The following is a 17470-nucleotide window of genomic DNA, read 5'->3' as shown; positions in this document are numbered from 1 at the left end:
GAATTCTGGCAACGACATTCATCCACAAGCGTGGCTCCATCAATTCTCTCATTGTTTTCCTCCCAACTGGTCATTGCAGCACAGATTAAAATTTATGTGTGGCTACTTAGAGAATGAACCAGCTGTAAGAATGCGATCGGTCATTCACGATTGTCACAGTGAAGGAGAATTTTATCATGCCTTCCTCTCAGCATATTGGTCTCAAGCTACACAAGACCAAGTAAAACATAGCGTCATGATGATTAAACACTTTGAACAATCTGAATTTTCCAGTCTTGTCAAATATTTTGAATACATGTTGCATAAGAATCAATATCTTTCAAACCCATACAGCCCCTCAGAACTCATCCGCATTTGCTTAATGAAATTGCCTGAACATCTCAGACATATTATTTTGGCAGGACGTTGCAAAGACGACATTGAAGCTTTTCAGGGACTCTTACAAGAATTAGAAATTGACACTGACAATCGCGGAACGCGAAAACAGGAACACAACAATTACACGTCACATCTGTCACAATTCCGTGACGACAGAAACAATAACTGGACATGACAAGTCTATTCTTACAACGTAAATCGTGACCAAAACAGACACCACCCGTATGACAACCACTGGCAGAGTAATAGTTACAGAGAAAGATCGCATTTCCGTAGTAATGAATATGACAGAGACAATCATAGAAACAGACAATATGTTAACCAGAACTATTATTATCAAGGGAGACAGAATAACTGTAGACGCAACGGTCCAGCGTGCAGTTACGATTCAGGGAGGAATTCTCCACCACGTGACCGACAAGAAAGAAACTATGGAATCTACCGACATGACGACAGACGATATGATCGTAACGACAGACCTGAATTGCATGAGAACTGGCGGGATTCAAACAGAGCAGGGCCCTCTTGACAAGGTGAATTTGTAGAAGTTAGGTCTCATAATCCCAGTAACGACGCGCGCCAACAAAGAAACAGACAATGACTCGCACCGCAGGCAGCCACGTGCGCCCGCTGGCTCAGGGAAAAATTACATAGACGCTAACCTTGAGAAAAATTCCAGTATTCTTTACCGACGTATACCACATGATAATTGCATCAAAGTTGAAAACACTGCGTACTAGGAAGAGTAAAGGTTTACACCACATTTCACATGTAAAACCGTTTATTGAAAGATAATCTCCTTTTTAACTTAGTCTTTGCCATAAAATTTTTCACTTTACATTACTAGTATGCTTTGTCAGACTTAGAATCTGTTAACATGCAACAATGTTTGAAGTTAAATATCCAGTCAAAAACAAAGAGAACTTATTGAAACAGAAATTACGGATGCATTGTTATAGTGAACAGACGTCACAGTGTTATTGTGTGTGTACATTCTTGCTTGTTAGTTGCACGATTACATAACGACTATAAGGCTCACATACTTAGAACATATACTGGTACTGCTAATGAGATTTTAATGCAACATTTTGGTTTACTTGGAAATACATTCTGGATTTAAAGGACTTTCTGTGAGATACCAGATGGCACAGTGGTTAGTTTATGTGACAGCTATACGATTCTATCACGACGCTACTAATGAGTGACAATTTACAATGTTGCTTTTGCAGTGTTTCTGTTTTATATCTGCACAGTTTTTCTGAATTCTTCTGTAAAGTAAAACATGTTTTACTTTTGTGGTATAGCTACAAGGAGACAGCCTTTTCCATAGGACAACAATACGTTACAGCACAGTACTTTCATCACAGCAATAAGCGTAATAACTAAGATATCTATACGCAAAGCATTTCACTTTTGTTTACCATGAGGTAAGTACATTGGCTTCTGCAGAACTTAGCTTTCAGAGGACGATAACTATGACACTTCCACAGAGATTATCTTACAACAAGACGCACAGTTTAGCGCTACAGTACACGTGTTTGAGTGATTAATTTTATACTTAAAACATTTATTTTTAAAGATATTTGAAGTACAATGATACAAAGTTTTTCCGTGATACATTTCTTTCCATTGCAATAATCTGCAACACCTGAGGGTATAATTACATTAATCCTCAGGGGGGTACACATTTACTTTGTGTACCATGTGTTTGGCAACCACAAGGAGCCCTAGCTAATATGGTATTTGCTTATATAACTTTACACATCAGTACCATATTTCTCTAACACATAAATTACACAGCTATCTGATCATTTAACTGAGAGAGACAAACATTTATTTTACTACATCAGTGACACATGTTTACACAGTTACACTGTTGGATAACTTCACACTTACGAAATTGTATTTTGTCTGTACTTTGTGAACTATTCATATTTTTTCGGAACCATTGTGATACTATGAGAGCTTTGAATGATGTATTTGGTATGGGATCATGATTTTTAAAGTACGTTTGAGGTAGATGACAATTTTGACATGAGCAGAGAATTTTTTTAGGTTTTGGAATTATTGAAGGAAGCTACGACGATTATGAGATTTGGCTGAGGATTTGTGATGTTATGATGACGATGTGTATTACGCTGTTGCGGTATGTTTATGATCGATAAGCTGATGCTATATGAGTTATTTGATTATGCTACATATCTGTTATGATGAAATATTGAAGAAGTGTCGACTAATAAGGTAAGGAATAATGAGTAGTGGTTAGGGACTCTGGTTTGTGAAAAAGGTTGTTGGAAACAAAGAATCGTACTTTAAGAGTTATGAAATGTATGTAAATGCATGAATGTATTACAATGCCGACGAAAATTTTTTGGACACTGTTATATCAATAGGATTTTAAAAAAATGTTATTTTAAATATGTTAATTATTCTATCTGTATGATGGTGATTGTGATTGCAATTGTAATTAATATTTTGCTTATCTGGAACGTGGACGTTTAATTATTCGGTATCAGACGCTTGACAATGGCTTTTTCGTAAAGGCAATGTTACTCGTAGTTGACCGTGAAATAAAACTGAAATAATCGGACTTCGTAATTAAATCGTTTCCAAAGACTGCTGCGGTAGGTGCGGACTCATAATCTAAATCTCAATATTACAATAATTTGCCAGCCATGCCAATACGTCGTACAGAGGTGATTGTCTACTAAACATAAAAAAGTTACAGTTAGTTAAATCAGATATATTCAATGAATAAGCCTACAGTTCATAATCCTACTTACTTTTATAAATATAAATTCTTTACAGAATTGAGTGCCTAGTGTGGTTGCAACTCGCAGTATTCTTCTATAACATGAAATATGGCGGTGTGCCAGACAATAAAATAAAATACGTGCTTCTCGCACCACTTCAACCAGAGCTCTCCCTTTCTTAATCAAACATAAGAGTAACGTAATTGTGCTTTTGTTTTATCAGCGACACAGCGCTGCAGTTGTGTGCCATAGGCTTTATTTATTTGTCACTGATTATTTATTTAATTAATATTTCGCGTTTCTGAGGAAACTCACACTCGGCATGCAAATGTGCCTTTATAACACCTGAGGGTATAATTACATTAATCCTCAGGGGGGTACACATTTACTTTGTGTACCATGTGTTTGGCAACCACAAGGAGCCCTAGCTAATATGGTATTTGCTTATATAACTTTACACATCAGTACCATATTTCTCTAACACATAAATTACACAGCTTTCTGATCATTTAACTGAGAGAGACAAACATTTATTTTACTACATCAGTGACACATGTTTACACAGTTACACTGTTGGATAACTTCACACTTACAAAATTGTATTTTGTCTGTACTTTGTGAACTATTCGTATTTTTTCGGAACCATTGTGATACTATGAGAGCTTTGAATGATGTATTTGGTATGGGATCATGATTTTTAAAGTACGTTTGAGGTAGATGACACTTTTGACATGAGCAGAGAATTTTTTTAGGTTTTGGAATTATTGAAGGAAGCTACGACGATTATGAGATTTGGCTGAGGATTTGTGATGTTATGATGACGATGTGTATTACGCTGTTGCGGTATGTTTATGATCGATAAGCTGATGCTATATGAGTTATTTGATTATGCTACATATCTGTTATGATGAAATATTGAAGAAGTGTCGACTAATAAGGTAAGGAATAATGAGTAGTGGTTAGGGACTCTGGTTTGTGAAAAAGGTTGTTGGAAACAAAGAATCGTACTTTAAGAGTTATGAAATGTATGTAAATGCATGAATGTATTACAATGCCGACGAAAATTTTTTGGACACTGTTATATCAATAGGATTTTGTTTCTACAGATTTGCAACGCAAATGCTCGAACTGTGAAATTTTTATACGAGACTGTCACAGTAGTGCAAACTGGTGTCGTAAATATTTCGGTTAGAAAGCCAAGTGACCTTGACATAATGCGTCTTGAGCGGCCAGCTGTGTCAGACGCCTGGAGAAAAAGCTATTAGTGTGTGCCTTTTCAGAGGCCCAGGTAAAAAAAAAAAAACAAAGGGAGGCCATTATCCTCGCTATTGACATTTCTTTGTAGAAAGCATCGCAAATACGACACACTCAAACCTGAAAACATATGATTATACTGTGGCGCTCTTAATTTATGATATTTACTGAAATGCCTAATGAAATGATGAGAAACATTTTACATTTATTATCTTTCTAGTTGAGAGATTCTTTTGCCTTTGGAGACGCCATTTGCCTAGTGAATGATGTTTCATGCATTGCTCTATATAGGCCATATATATTTGCTCATTTCGTTTAATTTCTAGTTTCCAGCTGCACTGCAGCATTGGTTATTATAAAATTTAATAGATGTACTAATATCACTATTTTCTGTCTACAGACCCAGGAAAGAATACATTTATGATGTACTTTCTTAGAAAAGAGAGCACAAATAGACATTTCCCTTCACAGGAACTGCATAAATAATTTTTTAAACGATTTTGTAACTTGTCTGCTACAGTAACTTATCGTGATGCATCACTCTAGTATTAAGATGTGACATAGGTATTAGACATGGCAATGTTTAGTGTAATATTTTTTCTGATTGAGCTTTGTCATGTTTAGATATAAGTTATTGCATTTGCTGCTGCTGTTTGCCAGGCATAGTGCTACTAAATTTCACTTTGTATTACTCTGTTAAGCTAGTTTTACTGCTGATTTGTTTTTCTTGTTGCTGTACACTGGCGCATATTAGTTGTAATGTTGCATTGCTTGGTAATTTAGATTTATTGCAGCTTGCTTTGACAATTTCCATTTTTTTCATTGCTGTTTGTATTAATTGTTTTATGCTGCTGCATTGCCTCGTTCCTTAGTTTAGCAACTGAGCTCAGTAGATTTAAGTTAGCTTAAGATGGGGTAGGCTATACAAGAGAATGAGTTGCGATGTATTGGAAGAAATGCATTGAGAAGTTATACGAAAAAAGTACAGAAAGCAGGTATAGATAGGACTTTTTGGGACTAATGATGAACGAAGGGAGATCTCCAAGAAAAAAAAGGTTTTGTTTGCAAAATACTGCAGTACCAAATGTTACACTGAAAACAAACCCTGTCCTTTCACCCTGTGTTATTCTGCTATGTGTTTGTGTACTCTTGTATATTTGTGCTTTTCCTGTCTTTATGTGTTTAGCTAATAAGATTTATGTTGTAGAATTTTTAAATACTATGTTATTTTATTCATAAAGATGTTTAGGTATTATTTATTCTGTTTTGTTTTAATGCTCATGTTGATGTTTCGAAAGTCATTCTAATCTTTTATGTATGTACTTATGTCATAATTCTTGTAACAATGATGTACATGTTTATTTCTATTCTTTTGTAAAGCCTGTTTTACTACAAATGTTATCTGCATTGTTATGTTCTTGAATGATGTATTTTGCACCTTTGTAATTGTATTCTCATATTATAAAATTTTAATTGACACCAGTTCATCATATAATTAACTTGTAAGTTCCATTTCATTGCACACGTTTCTGTTGGTCATAGTATATGGACAATATGTGAGAAGTAGGGACTGTTAGCGTTTGCACATGTGTTAATAATTCAGCAAGGGACTGGATAACAGCATTGCTGGTTTTAAGGACAATTCCAAAAACTTTGTGAGTGCACAAGTGGTGGTTATGGACTTGCTATATTATCCGCAAGACTCTTCAATGGTGATTGTGCACCCGCACAGTCACAACAGATGGCTGCTGGCCATCTCTACATGGACTGCAGTGGGTCTGCACCTCTGGTGGCCCACCAATACCACAATCTCTACATGGACTGCAGTGGGTCTGCACCTCTGGTGGCCCACCAATACCATAATCTCTACCAGGACTACAGTGGGTCTGCTCTGTGATGACCTACCTACCAATAGTCTTCAAAACTTCGAATGACTCTGTTGTGGGTTTGCTCTGTTGTGGCCCATTACCTGTCTGCATGTAAAGAGTCAGCACTGTCTTTTCGTTGGAAGGACAACACTACTTCTTCAAGACTGCATGGAAATCCACTACTTCCGTGTGCATTTTCTTCTACTGCTCAGACTTTGAGAAAATCACTGCTATTTTACTGTGATGAACGATCAGGACTGTCTTTATGGACTGTGTGAAAATTTTAGCTTTTGACCAACATTGTATCAATAAGTGTGTGCATTTGATTTCTTCGTTATTGCAATTATGAAAAATTTTATCAAATCATTATTGGCCACTGCCCAAAAAAATTTGTAAAATTTTTTGTGGGGAGCATGGGGGCTGTGTAAGTAGGCTGTTTATGTTTTCTTATTGGCAACGTTACGTAGCGCTCTGTATGAAAATCACTGGTTGTGCTGTGTGCAGTCTGTGGCTAATTTGCATTGTTGTCTGCCATTGTAGTGTTGGGCAGCTGGATGTTAACAGCGCGTAGCGTTGCGCAGTTGAAGGTGAGCCGCCAGCAGTGGTGGATGTGGGGAGAGAAATGGCGGAGTTTTGAAATTTGTAAGACTGGATGTCATGAACTGCTATGTATATTACGATTTTTCAACACTATTAAGGTAAATACATTGTTTGTTCTCTATTAAAATCTTTCATTTGCTAACTATGCCTATCAGTAGTTAGTGCCTTCCGTAGTTTGAATCTTTTATTTAGCTGGAAGTAGTGGCGCTCGCTGTATTGCAGTAATTCGAGTAACGAAGATTTTTGTGAAGTAAGTGATTTGTGAAAGGTATAGGTTAATGTTAGTCAGGGCAATTCTTTTGTAGAGATTTTTGAAAGTCAGATTGCGTTGCGCTAAAAATATTGTGTGTCAGTTTAAACACAGTCATGTGTGTGTCAGTTTAAGCACAGTCATGTATAATTGTTGAAAGGGGACGTTTCAAAGGGAAGCAGTGGTTGAGAAGTGAGTGAGACAGGGTTGTAGCCTATCCCCGATGTTATTAATGTGTATACTGAGCAAGCAGTGAAGGAAACAAAAAAATCGGAGTAAGAATTAAAATCCATGGAGAAGAAATAAAAACTTTGAGGTTTGGCGATGACATTGTAATTCTGCCAGAGACAGCAAAGGACTTGGAAGAACAGCTGAACAGAATGGACAATGTCTTGAAAGGACGATATAAGATGAACATCAACAAAATCAAAACGAGGATAATGGAATGTAGTCGAATTATATCAGGTGATGCTAAGGGAATTAGATTAGGAAATGAGACACTTAAAGTAGAAGATGAGTTCTGCCATTTGGGCAGGAAAATAACTGAGGGTGGCAGAAGCAGAGAGGATATAAAATGTAGACTGGCGATGGCAAGAAAACCGTTTCTGGCGAAGATAAATTTCTTAACATCAAGAATGGATTTAAGTGTCACTAAGTCTTTTCTGAAAGTATTTGTATGGATTGTAGCCATGCATAGATGTGAAACATGAACGATAAACAGTTTAGACAAGAAGAGAATAAAAGCTTTTGAAATTTTATGCCACAGAAGAATGCTGAAGATAAGGTAGGTAGATCACATAACTGATGAGGAGACTCTGAATAGAATTGGGGAGAAGAGGAGTTTGTGGTACAACTTGACTAGAAGAAGGGATCGGTTGTTAGGACACGTTTTGAGGCATCAATGGATCACCAATTTAGTACTCGAGGGAAGCGTGGAGGGTAAAAATTGGAGAGGGAGACCAAGAGATGACTACACTAAGAAGATGTAGGTTGCAGTAGTTACTCGGAGATGAGGAGGCTTGCACAGGATAGAGTGCATGGAGAGGTCCATCAAACCTGTCTTTGGACTAAAGACCTCAATAACAACTACAACTTGTAGATGTCTGGAAGAGAAAAACTGGTACGTAATAAGGCAACATCTCACACTGGCGTGCAAGTAAAATACATGGTAACCGATGGCGCAGCAACATAGGTGTACAGCAGGTAGCCATCAGACGTCACTCCAGGGAGGAAGAATCACCCAGGGAATTTCAAACTAATGATCGCGTAAGTTGCTGTTTGGAAGGAGGTGTCCCATGACTTTTGTCAAACAGTATATAATGTCAAAGTCATAGCGATCATTCCTCTCTCGAATAGCATGGGAGAAAAGTTTACAAAGAGTGTACCAATCCCCTTAACCTTTTTATACTCAAAAATGGCTCTTCATTGTGTGTTATCACATCGCAGGAAGATACTGATATAAGAAGTAATGCAGGTCTGCGGATGCTATGCTAAGAACTTCATGATCATTACTAACTTATGTTCCCAAACCACGCACTGTAGACAAGAGAATATACTCTTCATGGAATGGAGTAAATACACTCCTGGAAATTGAAATAAGAACACCGTGAATTCATTGCCCACGAAGGGGAAACTTTATTGACACATTCCTGGGGTCAGATACATCACATGATCACACTGACAGAACCACAGGCACATAGACACAGGCAACAGAGCATGCACAATGTCGGCACTAGTACAGTGTATATCCACCTTTCGCAGCAATGCAGGCTGCTATTCTCCCATGGAGACGATCGTAGAGATGCTGGATGTAGTCCTGTGGAACGGCTTGCCATGCCATTTCCACCTGGCGCCTCAGTTGGACCAGCGTTCGTGCTGGACGTGCAGACCGCGTGAGACGACGCTTCATCCAGTCCCAAACATGCTCAATGGGGGACAGATCTGGAGATCTTGCTGGCCAGGGTAGTTGACTTACACCTTCTAGAGCACGTTGGGTGGCACGGGATACATGCGGACGTGCATTGTCCTGTTGGAACAGCAAGTTCCCTTGCCGGTCTAGGAATGGTAGAACGATGGGTTCGATGACGGTTTGGATGTACCGTGCACTATTCAGTGTCCCCTCGACGATCACCAGTGTTGTACGGCCAGTGTAGGAGATCGCTCCCCACACCATGATGCCGGGTGTTGGCCCTGTGTGCCTCGGTCGTATGCAGTCCTGATTGTGGCGCTCACCTGCACGGCGCCAAACACGCATACGACCATCATTGGCACCAAGGCAGAAGCGACTCTCATCGCTGAAGACGACACGTGTCCATTCGTCCCTCCATTCACGCCTGTCGCGACACCACTGGAGGCGGGCTGCACGATGTTGGGGCGTGAGCGGAAGACGGCCTAACGGTGTGCGGGACCGTAGCCCAGCTTCATGGAGACGGTTGCGAATGGTCCTCGCCGATACCCCAGGAGCAACAGTGTCCCTAATTTGCTGGAAAGTGGCGGTGCGGTCCCCTACGGCACTGCGTAGGATCCTACGGTCTTGGCGTGCATCCGTGCGTCGCTGCGGTCCGGTCCCAGGTCGACGGGCACGTGCACCTTCCGCCGACCACTGGCGACAACATCGATGTACTGTGGAGACCTCACGCCCCACGTGTTGAGCAATTCGGCGGTACGTCCACCCGGCCTCCCGCATGCCCACTATACGCCCTCGCTCAAAGTCCGTCAATTGCACATACGGTTCACGTCCACGCTGTCGCGGCATGCTACCAGTGTTAAAGACTGCGATGGAGCTCCGTATGCCACGGCAAACTGGCTGACACTGACGGCGGCGGTGCACAAATGCTGCGCAGCTAGCGCCATTCGACGGCCAACACCGCGGTTCCTGGCGTGTCCGCTGTGCCGTGCGTGTGATCATTGCTTGTACAGCCCTCTCGCAGTGTCCGGAGCAAGTATTGTGGGTCTGACACACCGGTGTCAATGTGTTCTTTTTTCCATTTCCAGGAGTGTATCTGCGTTAAGCAACTGATACTATTCGGTATTTCGCCAGGTCTGTTGGCCGGTGGGTACATTAAAAATTATTCTTACAGCTAAAAACAATCTTGATGCATTTGTGCATAAAGAATTGGGTGAAATTGGTGCTGTGTGTTACAGCTAGTTGTAAAACACATGCAAGCTGCTTTTCGTAATAACTTTTAAAACAAAGATAAAAGCAACAGAAGACGCAACAGACTGTCGATATAAATATTCGGTAGAACCACTGACAGTTTCGCAAGGTGTCTGGGAGTGTGGACACGTCCAATATAAACTACCAACATTTACAGATTTCATTAACGCTACCGGCCTCAGTACCGCAAACGTAACAATAAATGAGGTACGCAAACTCCGTCGAATAGGATTATACTACAATATAGTGGGAGATGACATCACACATCTACACTTTAACAGCGGAATGATAAGTCATCTAGAATCCCATATACATACATATATAGCTCACAGAGATAGATCACACATTAAAAAAGAGTATGCAACTATTCCACACAAGTTTTGTCCTATTTGTGTAGAACTCTACACAAGAAAACTTTGCTAAGGTTAGTATGTTGAAGTTCTAGAACGATGTCTCATTCTCAGAAATACTCCAGACAGATAAGAGGTCAGTTATAAAATTGTTAGAGTGTGTTTAAGTGTAAAACTGGTGGCTGCTTCCTGCATATGGTGGTAAAGCCAAATACTGACTCAGCCTGTCTCATCTGTTCTAGGAGTTATGAGGGGAGCATAATTTGTTGATAGAGGTGGATGCAGAGCTGTTGGGAAGTGGGGGACAGGTGTCTAGGGGTGTGGCTCGCATGCATGCCTCAGATGCTTGGTGGCAGTTGTGGTGTGCACAGTGGAGGTCGTGGCCTCACTGTTAAAGTCATTCCACACTCGGACACTGAGTCAAACAGACGCGACGAGGGAGAGACGGCAGTGGCAGCAATGGTGGCGACACAAAGTATTGCCTATATGGCTGGCAACGATACAGTTAAGATGACCTCACTAATGGAGCAGACCAAAGTAGTGACATTCTAGCATTCTGCTTCTTTTAAATAAACATGTAATCGTTCCTGTCCTATCTGTGGTGGTGGTAACAGAATAAGTAGGATTTGGGCTGGACAACAGAACAAGTAGGATCTGGGCTGGACATCATTAAAAGAAAGGCGTTTTTCGTTGCGACGGAATCTTCTCACAAAATTTCAATCACCAACTTTCTCCTCCGAATGCGAAAATATTTTGTTGACACCGACCTACAAAGGAAGAAACGATCACCACGATAAAATAAGGGGAATCAGAGCTCGTACGGAAAGATATGGGCGTTCGTTCTTTCGGCGCGCTATACGACATTGGACTAATAGAGAATTGTGAGGGTGGTTCGATGAACCCTCTGCCAGACACTTAAGTGTGATTTGCAGAGTGTAGATGTAGATTAGATGTAGATGAGTGTGGGAAATTGTATAAATATGGAAGCAAGGGATGTCAATGTAATTTATTTATGTACCTCCACGCCGGCCGAAGTGGCCGTGCGGTTCTAGCGCGACAGTCTGGAGCCGAGCGACCGCTACGTTCGCAGGTTCGAATCCTGCCTCGGGCATGGATGTGTGTGATGTTCTAAGTTCTAGGCGACTGATGTCCTCAGAAGTTAAGTCGCATAGTGCTCAGAGCCATTTGAACCATTTTGTACCTCCCCAGTGTAATTTTAACACTACCTTATGTGACATGCTGTGTGTTTCTTAATGTATACAGAGCTAGAGAAACATTCTTGCGTAAATAGATTCGGATTTCTGTAGTTTTCTGCCATTTTTTTCACACCACCACTATAATGTAGCGATGGACTTAACCTGGACAGTCTGATAGTGACGTCATAGTGAGTCGGCCATACTGTGTCATAAATTGTACTAATCAAGGTAAGGCCAGTCATAAATTATAAACACTAAGATAATAACTTAGGACACAAATTTCGCTGGATAAAATCACAAGATACATACTGAGAAAGGAGGCACAGAAGGGGGAGACAGAGGGGAAGAGGGATGAGGAACTAAGGACGACAGGTGGTGTTTGTTTGCATAAGATTCATAAATCATTCTGGCAGGAACTGCTCTGATCGCACAGTGCTGGAACCCGACAGGACCCCAGATGCACAGGGCTATAATAAGTGATTCATTAATTTTGAAATTTATATATTTTCCAAAATATTACAAGTAGAAATATGACTGATGCATGAACAAAGCCGTAAACCTACCGAGTTTGCATCATGCCCACCGGTTGGCACTACCAGTGCAGTGGCTGGACAAAATGGCTAAAAGGAAGAAAAGATTTTTTTCATTGGAATATGGCAGATTTTTATCTATTACAACAATACAGTGTACTTTCAGAAGGTATTTTTGAAAAGAAACGCCATGCAAACAGACCGTTGTGCACTGGTATTGACAATTTAGTAGTATTGACAATTTAGGGACACTGATTGTGATAATAATTGCAAACACATTTCTGTACGACACATTTCGCTATTAGTTTCCTACTGTTAAAAACAACTTCTTGGCGCCGAAATGATGAAAACGTTTTAGCTATTTTCGTTATATTTACGATTTTGTCTGATCCTTTCTTCACATCTGTCTCGGTATCCACTGATGAGCCAAAACATTAATACTACTACCCACCACGAGGTTGAATGCCTCTTGGTGATGTTGCGGACACGTAACGCAGTAAGGAAATAGTGTAAGCGGAAGAGAGACGAATGGACCGTCACTATAGCGAAGAAACGAGTCGTAAATGAGGAAATCCAGTGATACAGGGTGAAGCAGAAGAAACGCATGTTTTTCACTATTGAATGACTGAAACCCGGTTTGATAAAAATAATAAAAACAAGTATTAAATGATAGATTTTTTAATGCAGTTTTGAAATATACATACTTTAATTAGGTTCGAAAAATAATGTCTTGGAGATGACGTCCTTCTATCGAGATACAAATTTTGATCCTCTCCCGAAAGTTACGTACGCCTCTCTCCACCATTTCATTCGGCATGGCTTCAATTTCCTGGCGAATGGAATTCTTCAGGTCATCGACTGTGCGAAGCTTGTTCATGCAGACTTTTGATTTTAAATATCCCCATAAAAAGAAGTATCATATCGACAAATCGGGTGAGCGAGGGGCCAATAAATATCACCATATCTCGAAATAACATGTCCTGAGAACATCTGTCGAACCACTTCCATGGATGCTCTCGCCTTGTGAGCTGTGGCATCATCCTGCTGAAACCATATTTCTTCCACGTTCACTTGACGCCTTTCAAGTTTTGGACGAAGAAAGTTGGTTAACATGTTAACGTAGCGCACTGATGACACAGTAACTGCAGTTCCTTCCTCTTCAAAAAAATAGGGTCCAGCAATCCCCATCTTTGAAATGCAGCACCACACTGTTACTTTTAAACTGTGGAGAGGTCTTTGGTGTAATTCATGTGGGTTCTACAGCGCCCAATACCGACAATTTTGAACATTGACTTAACTGTATACATTAAAATGTGCTTCATCACTCATGAAAATTGTATCATCTGCATCTTCCGTAAAAATTTCGTCCATTACGCGACAAAACTCTCGGCGCTGCACAAGCTCCCCTTCACTAAGCTGCTGGACGATCATTATCTTGTACGGGTGAAACTGAAGATCATCGTGTAAGAAGCGGTGAAGCGAACGACGTGACGTACCCAGTGCTGCAGCCTGTCTTCTAGCCGATCGTTTCGGACTAGCAAGACCTGCCATTCTCACTCGGTCTACATTTTCCGGAGTACACACTAAACGGGGAAGACCAGATGGTTTCTTTTTCATCACAGATCCAGTACTTCTAAACGCTGCAAGCCATCAGAGTACAGTATTTCGATCACGCACGTACCTCGTCCAACTCTCAAATTTTGCACTGTGACTACGGAATCATTGTTTCTAAAGTACTGCTCGACAACGAACACACGATGCTCTACGCTCCAACGCTCCATAGCGACTGAAGCTGCATTGTATGGGCAGTCTGCCAAGATTCATTCAAGGTCAATACCCACTCTCTTCGCCACGTACTAGCGGTTCAAAAAACATGCGTTTCCTCTGCTACACCCTGTGTAAGCGGTTCTGAGAAAGCATACTTTGCTGTGGCGCTGCGGCTGGAAACGAGACTGAAGCGCCGGCCGGGTGGCCGTGCGGTTCTGGGCGCTTCAGTCTGGAACCGCGTGACCGCTACGGTCGCAGGTTCGAATCCTGCCTCGGGCCTGGATGTGTGTGATGTCCTTAGGTTAGTTAGGTTTAAGTAGTTCTAAGTTCTAGGGGACTGATGACCACCGATGTTAAGTCCCATAGTGCTCAGAGCCATTTGAACCATTTTTTTGAGACTGAAACGGAGAAGCTGTTCGCCTGTTGGTGTACTACTATCGTGAGCACCTATGGAAAGTCGTTGAAGCATAGTGAAATAACAAGTAGGCCATACGGTGTTGGACGACCACGACTCATCACAAAACATAGAGGTCGGAGGATCCCCCACTATATAGGCCAAGGTTGGCAGCAATCTGGCAGAGCTGACGGCAGAGTGGAATGCTGGAGCAGGCATATATGTTTCGGAGCACGCGTTTAAAGGCCATTGTTGAACATGGAGCTCCACATCATACGATCCCCACGTGTTCCTGTGTTGGCCCAATGACATCGTCAGTTATGATTGCAGTGGGCACAGCAAACCGAGTTTCCACCGTGGATCGATAGAAATGTGTCGCCTGTCGAATGAATCGCATTTTTTGTTACACCAGGGCAACGGTTGGGCTATCCAGGCGAATGGCAGCACGAAATATGTGCCACGACATAGATGCAGGCCGATGAGGGCAGAATTAGGCTATGGGTACACTGAGTCAGGCTTCCATGGTATCTGTGGGGGTAATTGAAGGAATCATGAGAGCAGTGAACTACGTGAAACTCATTGTGGACCACATGTATCGCTTCATGCTCGAAGTCTGCCCCTACGGCGACGCCATCTTCCAGCAGAATAACTGCCGCGTTGCAAGGTCAGAATGGTGCTACAGTGGTTTGAGGAGCGTTATGCTGAACTCACATCGACGTCTTGGCCACCAAATGTGCCTGATGTGAATCCATTGGAACACATATCGGGCGCCAACGGCGTGCCCGTAAACCGCCATCCCGTAATTTGCGGGAATTTCTTCACGCACTTGTAGAATTCATAAAAAGCATAATATCTGTTGTTCTCTCAAAATTTTAGATGGCATGGCGACTGAGACCAAATGTTTTTAAAACCGAGGTAAGACAGTTCCACCTCTCTAATCGCCTTTCATCAGCAAAGATCAGTCGGCCCTCTGGCCGAAAATACCTGGGAGTCACTGTGGACAGAACTTTAACATACAAAAAACACCTTCCAACTTGGCCAAGAAGATACCAATACGAGTGAACCTTGTGAGAAAGTTGGCAGGCAGTACATGGGGAGCAACCACATCAGTCTTCCGAGGAGCATCCCTTGCTGTGGTATACTCTGTAGCAGAATACTGTGCACCAGTTTGGCTCCGAAGCGCCTACGTAGTGAAAGTAGACGTCCAAACGAACTCAGTTATGAGAGTAATTAGTGGTACAGTCCGGTCTACACCTACTTGCTGGTTACCAGTGCTTTCAAACATCTGTCTACCAAACCTCCGTCGAAAGGCTGCTCTTCACAACCTCTGCCAGCAAGTTTCTGAAAACAACTCTATCCCTCTTCATGACGATTTGCTATCACTGCCCAGGAAACGCCTGAAGTCTAGAACACCAGCATACGAAATGGGAGTCCAAATGCGATCCACAGGATTCGACCAGGACGCAGAGTGAAAACGTGAGTGGCAAGCTACAAGAACCCGAAACCACGAACTTGTAGACAATCCAACAGTTACAGTTCCAGGCATCCACCAACCAAGGGAGGTGTGGGTGCAGTTAAACAGATATCGGGCTGAAGAGGGTAGGTGCAAATACAACATGCACAAGTGGGGCTTTTCAAGTGACAGTGTGTGTGACTGTGGTGACACCCAAACAATGAGCCACATTGTGAATGAATGTCCAATCAGACGCTTCCTTGTTGGTATTGAGAAGCTCCATCAAGCATCCCAGGAGGCACTCCACTGGATCGAGTCCATCAACATCCGAGTGTAGTCTGAGCCGTTTTAAAACATGTGTACTGTATATAATTTCACATGTTCATTTATATATATTTCATTGTATATTACTGTAATTGAAACATTCGATAATAATAATAATATCTGTTGTACTGTGTTTGAAAAGTGGAGCAACACGGTATTAAACAGGTAATCATGTTTTGATTCATCGGTGTACATCTGTAGTTAGATGTCTAGTAGAGTCCACGATGTCTTATTGTAGACATTTGTGTAATGGGCAGTAGTGAACTTTGAGCCTGGCTTTTAAATTTCTAATCTAATCTGGTCCAGATCTCGGTGAGATAATAGAAAGGGACCAGCAGGAGTGGACACAGATGTGGGAGGGAGCTTACTGGGAGCGTCGAAGCGCGCCGCGACAGCCTGCGTGGCGGGCAGCAGCGCGAGCGCCGGCAGGAGCAGGCAGACGGCCGGCAGCGCGCAGGGCGGCAGCCACACGTTCCGACACGGCAGCCACGCTCCGCACCCGCTGCTGGGCGCCGCGCGGCTCCAGCGGGCTGGCGTCGCCTGGAACCAGAAACAACGCCCCCTCCCTCAGCTCTCCCGTTTCTTTTGTGTTTACTGTCTTCCTCAAACCTGTTTACACGCATCTGTCGTACATCGACATCTGTAAAGTGTGTGGCAGAAGGTGTGTATTGTACGAGGGGTGTCCAGGAAGTAAGTTACGATCGGTCGCGAAATGGAAACGACTACGAAAATCCGATAAAGCTTTGCAAAGATGTGTTGGGCAGTGTCTCTAGTATGACTCTAGGTAGAATTATGTCGCTCTTTTCATTCCTGAGCTCTTAGTGAGCGCCTAAAGATGTTATAGAAAATAGTGTATCCCGCCAAGCACGAGGGCCTGGTGAGAATTTTCCCCTGAAGCTATGCAACCAACATTACATAACTGTCGTGCGGTTTCTTCTTCAAGACAATTCTCAGCCTCATTCTGCAGGGGCAATGAAGATGTTCCTGCATCGTTTCAATTGGAAATGTTTGGTTACCCGCAAAACAGCCTGTAATTGTCTCCCTCTGAGTTTCATCTCTGCTCAAACGAACCGCTGGCTATGAAGACAACATTTTGGCACAGACAACGAGCTTTAGGCCAGAGTAGAGAATTGGCGGAAAGCACTGGCGGCTGCCTTCTATGATGAGGGTATTGGAAAGTTGGTACAACGCTGCGA

At 42.0% G+C, this 17470-nt stretch overlaps 1 protein-coding gene across 1 annotated transcript in view; it reads right to left on the bottom strand.

The window, feature by feature from the left end:
- Positions 1 to 16733, bottom strand: part of LOC124764117 (pancreatic triacylglycerol lipase-like) — a 210907-nt gene extending 194174 nt beyond the window's left edge. The window contains exon 1 of the mRNA XM_047249131.1: positions 16643 to 16733. The gene's annotated coding sequence lies outside the window, so the exon portion shown is untranslated. The remainder of the gene's footprint in view (positions 1 to 16642) is intronic.
- Positions 16734 to 17470: the final 737 nt, after the last annotated feature.

This window comes from Schistocerca piceifrons, chromosome 1, assembly GCF_021461385.2.
Source record: "Schistocerca piceifrons isolate TAMUIC-IGC-003096 chromosome 1, iqSchPice1.1, whole genome shotgun sequence".
Taxonomy (NCBI): Eukaryota; Metazoa; Arthropoda; class Insecta; order Orthoptera; family Acrididae; genus Schistocerca; species Schistocerca piceifrons.
Note: the sequence above shows the minus strand (reverse complement) of the source record. Positions and strands in the feature narration are given on the sequence as shown.